This window comes from Cupressus sempervirens, chromosome 5 (genome assembly GCF_028749045.1).
Source record: "Cupressus sempervirens isolate cs-2001-9-10 chromosome 5, ASM2874904v1, whole genome shotgun sequence".
In the NCBI taxonomy this organism is placed as follows: Eukaryota; Viridiplantae; Streptophyta; class Pinopsida; order Cupressales; family Cupressaceae; genus Cupressus; species Cupressus sempervirens.
In genome coordinates this window covers 829,405,253-829,419,925 of record NC_143122.1, presented here as the reverse complement: position 1 = coordinate 829,419,925, position 14,673 = coordinate 829,405,253, and positions in this window count along the sequence as shown.

Genomic DNA, 14,673 nt, shown 5'->3' with positions numbered 1-14,673 from the left:
GATAAGCAGACATTGAGCATTCATGACTTTGCTGAGAAAGAGTACCAGGCATAGTTAGATGCTTCATCACATGAGGTTGAGGCAGGTAGTACTTCACATGATTTATCCCGCCAGCTGAAGGTGAGTGAAGATAGTATTTTGACTTCATTATCTCATCATGATAGGTATGTGGAGTTAGTTGGTATTGGTCGTATTACTCAAGTGAGGATTTTTCTTGAGTTACCAGCTGATTCTAATTTACAGATATGGACTCAAGATTGTTATATTGGCATTTGGGATTCAATTGACAGGATATCTTTAACACCTTTTGGTAGCAGTGTTTGTTTGGGTGCTATCATGGATTTGATTAGCAGATTGCACGGTGTTGTCTTTTCTTGTGCTAGCAGCTTGTCTGATGTTGGTATTAGTTTTTATACATCAGTGTTGGGCTTTGTTCATATATCCATTCGACCATACTTGCTGGAATGTGTTGATGATCTTTCATATTTGGCAGTGTGTACAGATGAGTCCCAAGATCATATTGGCATTGATGACATCCAGGAGGATGCAGTGGGCAATTTTGAAGACTTAGTTTCTTTGGGTACAGAGGAGTTGGACAGCAGTGCTACAGTTTTTGATACTTCGTATGTTGATATGAGATTTAAAGTTGATTCACAGGACATAGATGGTAATACTCTAGAGACTAGTAACTTTGAGGGTACTCCTTTAGACAGTGCATCAGAGGAGGTTTGTAGGAGATAGTCAAGCCAGTGCCATCATGTGTCTAATCAATTGAGAGTTAGTGACCGAGACATTGCTATCACTTGCCAGCATTTCGATGCTACTCGTCAGTTGTTAGAAGTTTATGGATGGGGTTCTCCTACTAGTGATGAGAAGGAAGGCAGTTATCTTTCCTTGATAGAGATCCACTCTTTATGGGAGGCTATTCGAATTTTGAGACAGAATTATATGCAGTTGGTAGCCGACAGAGATTATCTTATGGAGTGGGGCGGTACAACATATGATGCATTGTTGGCCAAGGAAGATGAGGTGAGTGAGCTTACTGAGAAACTTGAGGTGACTTCTAAGATTCTTGGGAGTCATAGTTTCATTTGGCTAAGGTGACCATGGAGTTAGAGCGACTACAGTCTTTACCTGATTCTATACAGTCACAAGCTATGGTGTTTGGTGATCCGAGGATGTCCATGGCTGAGATTGTCAGAGACAATGGAGATGGGGATGCATCCATCCTTGATACTAACATTGGCATATCAGGTTCATTCCCACTAGAGTCAGGTTCAGTTGAGTTGGGTGTTGTAGCAGATTGTAATATGCCTGACATGGTGGTGGCCTCTAGTACTGATGACACGAAGACTAGAGATGTATCAAAGATCATGTGTGATGTTGGTGAGTCGGTAGTTAGCATCGTTCCTGCTAGTAATACTACTCCCTTGGTGATATCTTCAGAGGTAGTAGTCAGTTCCAACATGGTTAATGATCAATTGCAGTTAGTTTCATCTAGATTACAGTTCGAGCCACTTACTGAGATTGGCAAATTCTATCGGCATTACACTGTGAGGTACGCTCATCGATTTACCTTTGATGACCATGTTGATGAGATGATGATACAGAGATGTACTTTGGTTCCTAGTGCTTATCATCAGTTATGGGATAGTTTGATGCCTCAAGATGAGAGTTGTGATGGGCATGACATGGTGATAGGTTCTGCAGTTGACAGCTTTATAATATGTGACTTAGAGTAGGAGTTTGGGAGTGATGCTTCAGTGGGTGTTGTTATTGATTCTACTCCATTGGCTATGACATCTCCTGACTTAGCTAGTGATCAGTCATAGTGGGTTATATCACTTGTTCATGGTGAGCTATTGACTGAGGTTGGTTTTTTTAATCAACATTATATTGCAAGGTATGTACATCAGTTAGCATTTGATCCTTGTTTTGAGGAGTTGATGGCAGGCAAATTTGGTTTGGATTCCATTTCTTACTCTTTATCTTGTAATGTCTTTTCACCATCAGCAGTGCATGGGAGTTATGGTTATGAGATAGTGGCCGGTGATTTGCAAAGTTGTGTTGACTGCAGGAGTTGTATAGTGTGTGGATTCTCCATACTTGGTACAGTTTCATTCGAGAGCGTTCACCATTGTTGCAAAGTTGGATTGTACATTCCGTATAGGCCAGTGGGATGCGTTGATGGTATTTACCATGTTGGTAGTTTGATTTGTCCACTTTACTTGGGTTTTGATGTTCTAAGAGTTTGTGTCTCATGGGTCTTTGACTGTGGTAGTGGTGATTTTGGAGTTTGGTTGAGCTATAATTGTCATTTTGATTATGGATTCCTCTTGGTCATATTGCAGGAGCCTGTGTTAATTGGTAGTAGTATAGTTCATGACTACATTTGGGATCCAGGTGGATTGATTGGTTTATTGTTCAACCATTGCTTGAGGACAAGCAATGTTTGGGAGGGGAGGACTTGTCATGTCCCCTTTTCAAATAATTAAAAAATAATAATCTTTGCTAAGGCAGGCAGGCCGAAGAAAGTGAAGTTTCAGAAAAAGGGGGTTAATCTTTGGAAAATGTTGGACTAATAAATGAAAATTATTATTAAAATATGTTTCATTAACCTCTCTTGAATGTGAGTTATAGTTATGCCCTCTTTTAAGGGGTTTGGAGGCATTTTGGGCTCATTCCAGAACTTGATTTTTGCTCATTCTTTGTTATTCTTCAGAGGCTGTCAAACCTGTGGAGAAGGAGACCCAAGAACGGGAGTTTGCAGGTTTCCAGGGAGACCCAAGAATGGGAGTTTGCAGGTTTCTAGGAAGGGTAATGATGGGAGTTTGAAGCCATTCCATGTGCATGCTCATACAGAGTTTGCGTTTGTGCTGAACAGTGTAGATTTGTGGGTTTTTGGGTGTGTTTTTTGCATGAGTTTGGTGTTTTCAGTTGAACATTTCATATCAGTTTTGGTTTTTGCTGTATTTCAGACTTTAAGCTGTCAAAATAGAGCTAAATATATGTATTGGGATGTGATTAAACTTCTGAGATAGTTTATTAGTGTTTTTGTGGTGTTTCTGAGCATTTTAGTGTTAATTTCGGGAGCCCGATGAGCATAGTTTTTGTCCTACATTTGTGAGCTGTTGTGTAAAGGCTATATAGATCTGGAAATATCATTTTGTAGGCTGTTATGCTGCTGAAAAATCTGTAAAAATGGCCATTTTCAGATTTATTAATAATAGGTGAAGCTATGAAGCTTTTGGCACCATTTCTGGCAGACCCGATTTGGGGTTTCTTGAGAAATTTGGAGGATCTTTGTGATATTAGTTGTTTGATCTTAAAGATCTGATTAAAGATTGGAAATATCATACAAAATCAGAAAAGGGACATTTCATCAAATTACTTTAAATAAAGAGGTTGTTAGGACTTTTCTTTCTCATACATTTTCTGTTTTGTTCTATATGCATCTTGTCCAGCCGCTTGCGACATCCAAATGGTACTTTCCAACTCCCTGTCTATAGCTTGAAGTTATTGTTCTGAAAATTTAAAGTAGGGTGAAGTTTTCTTCTAAAGTTCTCAAAAATTATATACAATTGTATGTTGTGTTTATCATATAATTTGATGCTTTGGTTTGGATATCTTGTATGTGTAAATAGTACAATTTCTATGAGCTTGTTTAGAACTCATGCAATGGTCGCATCACAATTTGTGTGAAATTGCTTGTATTTTTGGCCCTAAAATGCCCTAGACGGTTTGTATTCACCAAAATGCTAGTATTGAAACCATGCAAATGCAATCAATATCATCGCCCAAGCTGTTTGCATCCAAACAGTGCTATGCAAGGAATAATGATGCATTTTTGTTGAAGAAATACACACAAATTTGCTCCAAAAATCACCACTTTACCTTTAGAGTTCAAAATGCATGGTATAAAGTCATAAAGGCATGCTTTTTGAAGCACTTTGCATTTGTTTTTGTATGTAAAATTGACACTTAGTCTTCTTAGTTACTAAGACGGGGTTTTAAATGAGAAACACACATATATATGCATTCAAAATTGACACTTTGGAGTCTTTTATAACTAAAGTTGATAATGATGTGCTTTTCAAAACAATTTGCATGTGTAAACACATCTAAAAAGTGCTACAATAACTTAACACTTGCTTTTTAGGAGGTTTTACATATGGTTTTTATTTTACACATGTTTAATATATGAAAGTTTATAATACACAAACAATGTGCTGTAGTAGCATTCAATTGATGGATCAAGGGTTTGTGTGATATGCATGTATAGAGATTGTTAACGATATCTATAGTTGGGAAAAAGTTAGCGGAGTACTAATTCACCCCCAAGTATTCCCTATTTCTAACAATGACTATTTATGGTCTAATATTCAATCATTATTTTGAATGTGCTATATGTTGAAAATGTGGAAATTAGTGATCCAAATCTGATAGAAATTATGGACACAAGCACACTTGTAGCTTGAATTTACTTAACATCAGTGTATGCACATCCATGTATCTTTCCTATTGCATATCCATGTATCATCCTCTACCATTTTAGTTTAGCTAATCTCTGGTGAAGAGAGGCAATACTCTAATTGTGAAAGCCTATGCCATCAATGAAGGAATCTAGTACACAGAATACTGTTAAGGTTTTGAGAGATGATAGTAGAGGTTCCTAAAACACTGTACTGGGAAAAATGTGGCCCTGCCAAACTTCCTGGCCAGAATGGTAACTGTGTTCTATATAAAGATGCTTAGCTTGAGAAAAATTCATTTTCTTTTGGAATATGTACACAAAAGGCTCTAATTTCTCAGGAAAACAACATTTACCTATAGGTTCATGGAAGTGCATTGAGCATCTAATATTTTAAAAGCCCATTGTTACCAATAATGCCTGAGGTGTAGTTTATGGTCATCTTTCATTCAAGAGCTAAAAATAATTTTATTTTCTAAGGATTTTTTCTTTTCAAATATATCATGCCTATATATTAAGTAGTGATCTCTAGCTTTCAACTCTGTAGAAATCCCCTAGTAAGTTTGTCAGGGTTAGGCTTCCACTTCCAAAGTAGATTGTGGAGTACAAATTTGGATCCCAGAATGGAAATGGGGTTTTACATAAAGATGCTCATGCCCAATTATTTTGATGGCTCAAGCCTTGTAAAGCATGATTAGGAAAATATAGGAAGCCATTGGGCTCTACTGACATGTCGATTATGGCTAAAGAGTACTTCATGGTCTTCTTTTCTTGAAAAAGGTGTTGTTTTTCAAAGAGGAGTTAGTTGTGTTAGAAGTTTGCTTTGTTTTTTCTTTTGTTCTTTTGTTGATTGAGGGTCTCTGTTAAAAAATGAGTTGATTTCTATTTAGATTCCTTGTTAATTTTTCTTCCATAAACATCTTGATAGAAGTTTTTGAATCTTTATATCTTGAGGTAACTTTGCTTTTGGTCTTTTAAAAATATGGTTCTTGAAGTTTGTTTTCGGTTCACAATTTGATATTTCAAGTTCAATTTTGCTGTTATTCTGACAAGATCTTAATAGTATGAATTAGATAATTGTTCAGTAGTTTTGCACCCATTATCTTCTTAGCATAGCCTATGAATTTGAGATGGAAGTGGGTATATGGTAAGTACATAGGTGAACTGTTCAACAAGGTTTATTATTCTTGGTAATAGATGTCAAAAAGCCTTTTCTTGTTATTGAAGTCGAATGGTTGGGAATGGGCTCAGTAGAGGTCAAATATCACATATGAGGCCCTCAATGCAATAAGGGATGAGGGTGGGATCATGCCCTAGGAAACTTTGGTAGAATAGGTACTTTTCAATCCTTTACTCTTAGGCCCTTAGTCTAAAAGGTAAACTTTTGTGAAATGGGTACATTTGAATCCTTAACTCTTAGGCTCTAAAGCTTAAAAGGACAACATTGGCAAAATTGCTTTTTTTCAATCTCTCACTCTTAGCTGAACAGATTATCTTAGACTTGTGCTTCTGAATGAGGTTGCAAAAATGACTTGGGTATGGAAAGCCCTCTATTAAGAAAACTAAAAATGGTAATAGATGAAAAGTAACAATGCACTTGAAAATTTACTATCAACTTTTGCCTCACACTTTGTAATCTATCATTATGAAAAGACTATGATAAAAAGGTTGCCAAAAAAAGCCATATGTATACACAAGATGCTAAATGAGTGGTGGAACCACAAAAACCTAAGGAAACAACTGATAACCAATTGAGGAAGAGTGGGAATATAAAATATGTTAAAAAAATGGTAAATGTTGTAAAAAATGTTATGAAGAGGATATGAAGAGAAGAAATCATTTATTATGCATGTATACTAAACTAAAAGGAGAAATCATCTATATCTCCATCATGTAATCTCAGTCTTTATATCCATATTTTAATCTCAATCTTGTTAGTTTATGTTTCTATTATTTATTTTTACATTTTGTTCCAGTGTATTATTTGCAACATAGCAATCTCCTTATTATTTCCCCACCATATCATGTTTTATTATTTTACCACTTTTCCTGTTCTTTGATTTTTCTTTTTATAATATCCTGTTCTCTTTTAATCGGTTATCATTTATTTGCTTTAGTTTTTCTGCCCCCTTTATCATTTTGCCTCTTCATTGATGCTAATGCCAAGTATTTTTGTCAATGGGACCTTATCCCTCCATTGAAGCTAATGCCCAATTTTTTTGTCAAGGAACATTACTATTACTATCAATCATCAATAGTTGAAAATGGACTTTTTATGAGCCATAAGATTTGTGTTGAAAGAAGCTCTTGAGAATGACAACACACTTCCAATTTTACTATCAAAATTTTAGATCATGCTCATTGATGATAATGCCAGATTTTTTGTCAAGAAAACCTTGCCCCTCCAATGCCACTCACAAAAACTCTGTTAGCCAATATTGCTTCCCAGGTCATTCCTTTTTTTTTTTAGCAGCTGATGCCCTTGGCTATCTTTTCGAACATGCTCTCTCTTCGAAACCTGTCCATCATATCTCATTGCTTGGTAATGCTACAGTGACTAATTCCCAATGCTCTGATTACAACATGTTTATTTAAAATTCAGTTGATGAAGTAATACATACCTTAGATATTCGACAACGTTTCTACACTATCTTAGGATCCAAGCTTGCAATTCATTAAACTGAATTTATTATGATCTACCCTAACTCACTTCCCCATTGGATACCTTAAAATTTTGTGTAAGCATGGCCTGATTACCAGATAGCTTGGTATACCCTTTGTTATTAGAGTCTCTCTTGAAGATTTTTGGAAATGATTCATGACCAAGTTTAGAGGCAAACTTGTGAGCTAGACTTTGATTTCTTTCCATGACTAGATGCATCCAAGTCACTAGTAAAATTCTCTTTGCCAGCCATGTCTACATTTTGTCATTTTGATTGCCCTCCAAAAACTGCTACAATGAACGAACTTAATTGTTTAGGTATTTTATTCAGGCCAAAGGGGGCAAGAAAAAAGGTCATCCCCATACTTCTTGGCTTCATTGTATCCAACTAAAGGACAGAGGTGGTATGGGGATTTACTGATTCATACACACAAGGGATTCCAAGATACAAAGGGAGTAGGTTTTAGAGTATTAAAGAGGTAAGATCATCCTTCTATTTTTGCATGTTGTAGTTTTTTTTTCTAAGAAATAAACTTTCTTAGTCGAAAATTATTACTTGAAGACTCAAAGATACAATTGTAAATATCTATCGTGTCCATCTTCAAACCATTTATTTTAGTATTACATAATATTTTGCACTAAACTCTTGATTTCATATACAATTCCAACTTGAAGTAGATGATCTGGTGGTACCTTCCAGGTAGAAATAGTGGATTGATAGTTGTCATGAAGAAAATGATATTCATAAATAAGTATTCCTAAAAAAAATATCTTCGTATTGGCAGTCTTAGCATGGTCTTTCCCAAGACATGTACAACCTCTACATTGTTTACCAAATCAAGTTGTTGTAGCTCCTCATATTCAACATGATCTGTTGCAATTGGATTTTTGAGATGATCATTTGCACCTTCCTTATGTTCTTCATTTATGATATGATATTTTATGCTCTTGATAACATGGGTTAGAAACTTCTCCTTTTCCATGCTTGGAGCCACAACATTGTAACTATAATGTGCTAGACAATTATTACAGGTGAGAGCATAAAACTCACTTTACTTGTACTAGTAGAAGAATTGCAATAGATATTCTAACAAAAATATTCTTTCTTAGATCTTCCTAGGCGGTCAAAGGTGGTGAAACAGAAAAAACATGGCAAACAGCATAGAGATATGTAGAATATGGTTGGAGAAGTCTTAAACATGCATTTTACATCCATTTGTGGCAAGGGAGCCAAAAATTGTCATGAAGACGTAAACTTTGCAAAAATTGAAAAATTGCAATGTTGCAACTTTGTGCAACTTGGTGGGCTTTCATATAAAAGTTATCTCTGCCCTTCTAAAAGTTGGAATGATCACTAAAACATATATAAGCCTTTTCAAAAGGTAGTTGTATGGGTTGGAAGCAAGTTATTGCACAAGATTGAATGCCAAAGCTGAGTTTTTGATAGATTTCATGTTGTTTGTAATCTTCAATCATGTGAACAGTCATTAGTTCTAAAATTTCTTTGTAAATAGGGGTTAGTAATATGTATTAGCTTTGTTTTGGATAGGTTTTGATTGCATTTTATTGAGCCTCATATGTATTTTCTTCAAGGTCAATGAATGCTACTAGTTTTCCTTCATAACTTGGCAGTTTTTACAAAATACAATCTATCTCTGTTTTCGACGGCTGAAAATTGATGAAACCTTGGGGAAAAGAAGTAGATTCATTGTACTTTACAATGCAAAAGGTTGGAGCTAAAAACATTCAGTTTGTGAAATTTACCAACAAGCCCTAGGCTTGTGAATTTTACCAACAAGCCCTAGGCGGGTTGACAGTGAATCCGGTTAGAAATGAATGGCTTAGAAAAAAAAATTGAACAATTTTTTAGTGTTTTATTTTCTCAAAAAGGGTTTGGAATATATTAATATCATATTGGGACTGACCAAATGAAGATAAGTTACAAAAAAGGTTTTTTTTTAAAACTTTGCAACACTACTTTCGTTGCTGGGTCATTGGGGATGGGAATCCGGATAGCTAGGTCGTCCTGGTAAAGTTTTCTGCACAGTAGCCCCCTAACAAATTTTTTGGCCATTTCAAGTACCATCCACTTTGTTTCTCCAATTTGGGAATGGCAAAATGGTCATCCTGTGTCCCCATACCTTATTACACTTGTTTATTCAAGAACCTATTGGCAGTTATTGGCTAATCTTTGTTTTATTTGTTTGAAAATTTTATCTGATATATGGAGGGATTTACTATGTAGTCTTTGATGTTCCAGTTATCACAATGAGTAGCACATCTTAGCAAGCTTATTAGGAGGAAAAGTTCATTTTTAGTATTAATTCTGTTATTCCCATTCTAGTCTTTTGGTTTAGGCTGACATCAATTTTATTGAATTCTATTTTATTATTGTTTGCTTGATACAAATCAACATTCAAAATTTCAAATAGAATCCTCTTCTGTAGATTTTCCATTTTTGTTTTGATTTAGTTTGGTGATATTAAGGAAGCACTGCCTTACAGTTATTGATTGCTCATATTCTAAGCTTGGCTTTGGAAGAATTGTGCTTCATTGACTAGACAGTTCAGATCTTTGTTGAACAACTCACCAATTTTTCTCGACTTGGGAGTACTCCCGAATCAAAATGAGAGTCGAATTACTCTTGCAAAAACTTTCCAAGAAGTTGTTGAAAAACATGTGACAATTTTTTTACTACAAAATTCCCGAGTAAATGCAAAAAATTGGGAGTTTTTCTTGCAATGAAAAGAAACAAGATTTTTATTGGTGGTACAGGTTTCTGAGACCTTCATTTGGGCTTGGCTTCCCTTTGTAATGTCCCTGATATGGAGCCAAGGAATTATAGGGCTATAAAATGAACAATTAAGTACAAGGGAAAGAGCTTAAATTAAAATTTTGGACTCTTAATTCCCCAAGGTTAGAAAATTAATTGAATAGTAAGGGAATGAATGAATATTCAAATAATAGCCCAAAAAGCTTAAGTCCCAGCAATTATTATTTTAATTGCTCATTATGTCGATTGGTGGGACAATGCCTTTCATTACAATGTTACGACAACTAGGAAGTGTTTTTTTGATAATTAAAATCTTTGAATAAAACTTTGGGAATTATCTTAGTTTCCAATAGAAATCACATCTTCTTGTCATCCAAGATGGAAACCACAGCTTTTTGCCTCAAATGTTTTTTTTTCCTTTTAAGTTAGCAATTGGAGTTGGGAAAATCATCTATCTATCTATAAATTTTTCTTTTCAAGTTTAGATACTGCTTTTCTAGGATGAAACCCTTGGAAAACTAAGGATTGGATGCAAACCCAAGTTGATAGTTAAAATCTATGAATAAAACATTGGGAATTATCTTAGTTGCCAATAGAAATCACTTCTTTTTGGCATTTTGCCTTTAATGTTTTTCTTTTCTTTAAGTTAGCAATTGGAGTTGGGAAAATTATCTATCTATCTATGAATATTTGGGAAAGGATTGCAATAACAATTTCCTGATAGAATAGGTCAAACAATTCCCAATTTTCAAGGCGCTATTGAAGAATCAATTTGAAAAGAAATTGCTGCATGTTTGACCTATTCCTACTACAGGTAAACCCACTATTTTTACAGCCAGCTGGGCATTGCCAGTGGATTCTTGGAGTTCACTGAATGATAAATAAGTAGGTGCAGGTTGGTATGTTGCAGCTTTCACATCTTATATCTCTATGTTTCCCCCTTGTATTAGTCACTTAAAAAATTTAGTAATTCTGCCAGAATATTTCCAGCTAGTAGAAGTAATTGACTATTTTTCCAACAAGGGTATTATCATTAAGAAATGTCTGCATGATGCATAAATCCTTCATGACTGTGAAAAATGGGTTTTTTTTGAGATAGTTTTATGAATTTTTAATATTCCAAGTAAGAACTATTAGAAGGAATATTTCACCCATTGCCCTCAGACCCCTACAAGGTGCATTGCTCCTTGATCCCATATCGGGGTCCCCACTCCCAAATCCAAATAAATTTTTTGATTACAAGGGGACAATAGGGAATATGGATAGAACTCTTGAGCGTGCTTGCTAAGATGTTATTATTGCACAACTTGCTAATAATCTCTTTAGATGAGACAACTTCTATATTTGATTTGGAGCACCTTCTGTAAAATGTGCACTCTGTCATTTTGTGATAGCTGTTGGAGTAAGTTAATTTTGAAATTTTAATTATGTAATTTGTATTTGAGCAATTTTTTCACTTTGAAATAAGTTTTGTTGCAATGCTGGGTGATTTGTTGTAGCAATCACATTTCTCAAGACCTTGTTATGTTTGAGACTCATTGATTATTGCATGTCGATCTATTGTTTTTGCTGTTTGTGCATGTTTGTTATCCATGTGACTATATTTCCTATTTCATTCCTCACTGCTAGGTCATTTTCTTATAAAAAATGAACAATATGAGGATGCCTCTTCCTGCACAAAGGCCTCCTATAGCATCTATGACACCCCCATCTTCTAGCTCACTGGTGAGTTTTACTTAGGATTATGTTTAGTATCTATTCAGTGATGAGCTATGAACTGTGTTGTTGGACACTCATGCATTATGATATCCACTAGCTTCAGGTCCTAAATTTGGTAAAATATGAGCATTGCAGTTGACAATTTCTAAATTCTATCGATTTTGGACATATCATTTTTTATTGCTTTGGAGGCATTTGCCAGCTTTCTCATTTTTAATTATGTTCAGTTTCCCATGTTTTAAAAGTTTGTTCAGTACATGCATCTGTGACTATACCATATTTTCATATATATATATATATATATATATATATATATATATATATATATATATATATATATATATATATATATATATATATATATATATATATATATATATATATATATATATATATATATAGCTTTGCAAACTATGATTTAGTTTACAAGAGCATAGGTCTGGAATTGTTGTATTCACTTTTTTAAGTCACTAAAGGTATGAATATTTTCATTGTGATTTGAATATTGAGTTATCTTCTCTACAACAAGCATGGTGTAATTTAGTCCTATGGAGTTGCTAATGTTGACAGTGCATTGTACACTACTAAAACTATGTACGTGCACCCGAGGCAGGGGGTTTTAGGGCGGGTGCGTGCATCCAGGTTATACTGAAAAGTTTAAGTTAAACAACAACAATTCAGAAAATGAAACATCAAGGATTTAGAAAATGAAACAAGAAGAATTTTAGAAATGAAATAACTATAGGAAAATGAAACAACAAAAAATGGAAAACTAAGAACTTTAAAACACTGGACATTCATTTGAAAATTAGGAAAAAAAACAAAATCATTTATAAACCCTACCGTTTGCTTAAAAAATCTTTTCAACAAGGTGACAAATCTTCCTCCTCTTTTGCTTGCTCCTTGTCACTCCTCTTTGACATGTAATTACTTTTTGATCTGGCAAATATGAAAAGAACCAGAATTTTTTTTTTTTTGTAGATTTGTGGTGCTATTTGCCATGAGATAAGTTGGCAAAATTTGTTGATTTCCACTGAGAAAACTATGAATTTCTTCCACTTATTTGATCCATGAGTCTCTGGCAGGAAAAATCACACCTCCAGAAAGAACTTTATGTGTTTGTAAACTATGGACCTAAATTGATATAGCTCTGTTCAAACAATCTTAGCTTCTAATCTAAACTTTTGTTCTGTACTCAATAAACTAGCTGTGTGGTAGCACATTTTCTGATTAGCACTCATAGCTTTTACTAGCGATCATTAGATGTGCTAATAATTTATTTTGAGTATTTCGTTAAATTTTATATCAGTTTTCTGCTAATGTCTTGTTGAAGAATATGGCTTATCCTATTCTATTAGAGATAATTACAAGAAAGGACTGATTAAGAAATAATTGTGTATAATATATTGAATTACCATTTTGGTCTTTGATTGTGCTATGATTCCAATCATTGATCAAGAATATTTCTTACATTCATGCTAGTGATTAAGATTTTTCTGTCATATATTTGGAACCTAAATGGTAATAGTACTAAATGAATGTTTAATTTTACTGTTTAATAGGTATAAACATGGTATCTATCCGAATGGAGCTGATTGTCAATATAGGCACCAAAAGATGCCTCCTCCACCTCCTCCTATAGAAGAAGTTTTCTAGAAACTTCAGCAATGGGCGACAGTGACAAATGGTGAGAAAGCTCGATGAGTGGACCTAAAGATTGACCTTGATGAGGCACTTTGGTGGGGTGACTTGATGATCAAACTCAAAGAGTCAACTTGGTGAGTATACTTGAACAATTGACTTGGTGGGGCAAGTTGGCGAGCCGACTTAGCAAGTCCACTTGGTTAGGCGAGATGGTGAGTCAACTTGGTGCGATGACTTAGCGAGCTAACTTGGTGAGTGGACTTAAAGATTGACCTTGATGAGGCACTTTGGTGGGGTGACTTGATGAGTGAACTTAAAGAGTCAACTTTGTGAGCGTACTCGAACAGTCAACTTGGTGACATGACTTGGTGGGCTGGCTTGGCAAGCCGACCTGGCGTGCGTACTTGAACAATAGACTTGGTGAGCTAACTGAAAGAGTCAACTCACTGAGGTGACTAGGTGGGAGTGACTCGACGAGTTGACCTGGAGAGTGACTAAAGTTAAGAGCCTCTATTATTGAATTCTCTTCCCTATCACCCATATTCATTTCCTTTGCCATTCATGCCTCACATGGGAGTCTTTTTATATGATGATTTATTGTCAATCATGTCCATTTGCTACCAAACAATTCATATTCTACAAATTTGAGATGCTGGAACTTTTATGGATGTGCAGGCCATTGAAACATACTGTAGGGAGGATGATGAACTTATTCCAAAAATAAGAAGGTAAAACTGGGGTGGGGATGATACCCACAAAATCACTGGAGTAATAATGTTTAACCACTTCTGATGGTCTACCCTATTAAAGGCTTTACACTGTATCAATAGTGACCTAGTTAAAGGATTTCAAACACTTAACATAAAGTGTCACCCTGTTAAAGGATTTAATCACCTAATGAAAGGATCTTCAAAATAGCTGCTAAGCTAACCTATTACCATAGGGTTTTATTTCTAATACAATTGCTGGAGAGTATTAGGTATATTTAAACTTGATAGCTTACAATCCTTCGATTGCTGAATACAGGCACTTGATTTGCTTTCTGTGAACTTGATCCTCTGAGATCTGATACTCTTTGCTCTGAAATAGTTTTCCTTGCATTCTCTCATCCATCCACACTTTTTGTTCAATGTGATTTCATCTTCCTTATAAAGACATTCAAAGACTTAGGGTTAGGTATGGATCTACGATCCATATTGAATCTTTATTTCCCGCTCATTCCTTGCATTTCACTTATTGGTTGCATGATTTCTGCATTTTTCTTATTGGCTGCATGTAGATTACATACAAAAGATTTGATCTTATCTTGAAATTCGTTAATATGTCAGCCATGAAAATGATTTACATATGAATTTGTAATGTTACAAACTTATATGTGCATTCTGTGTTGCTCGGCACTTGCTA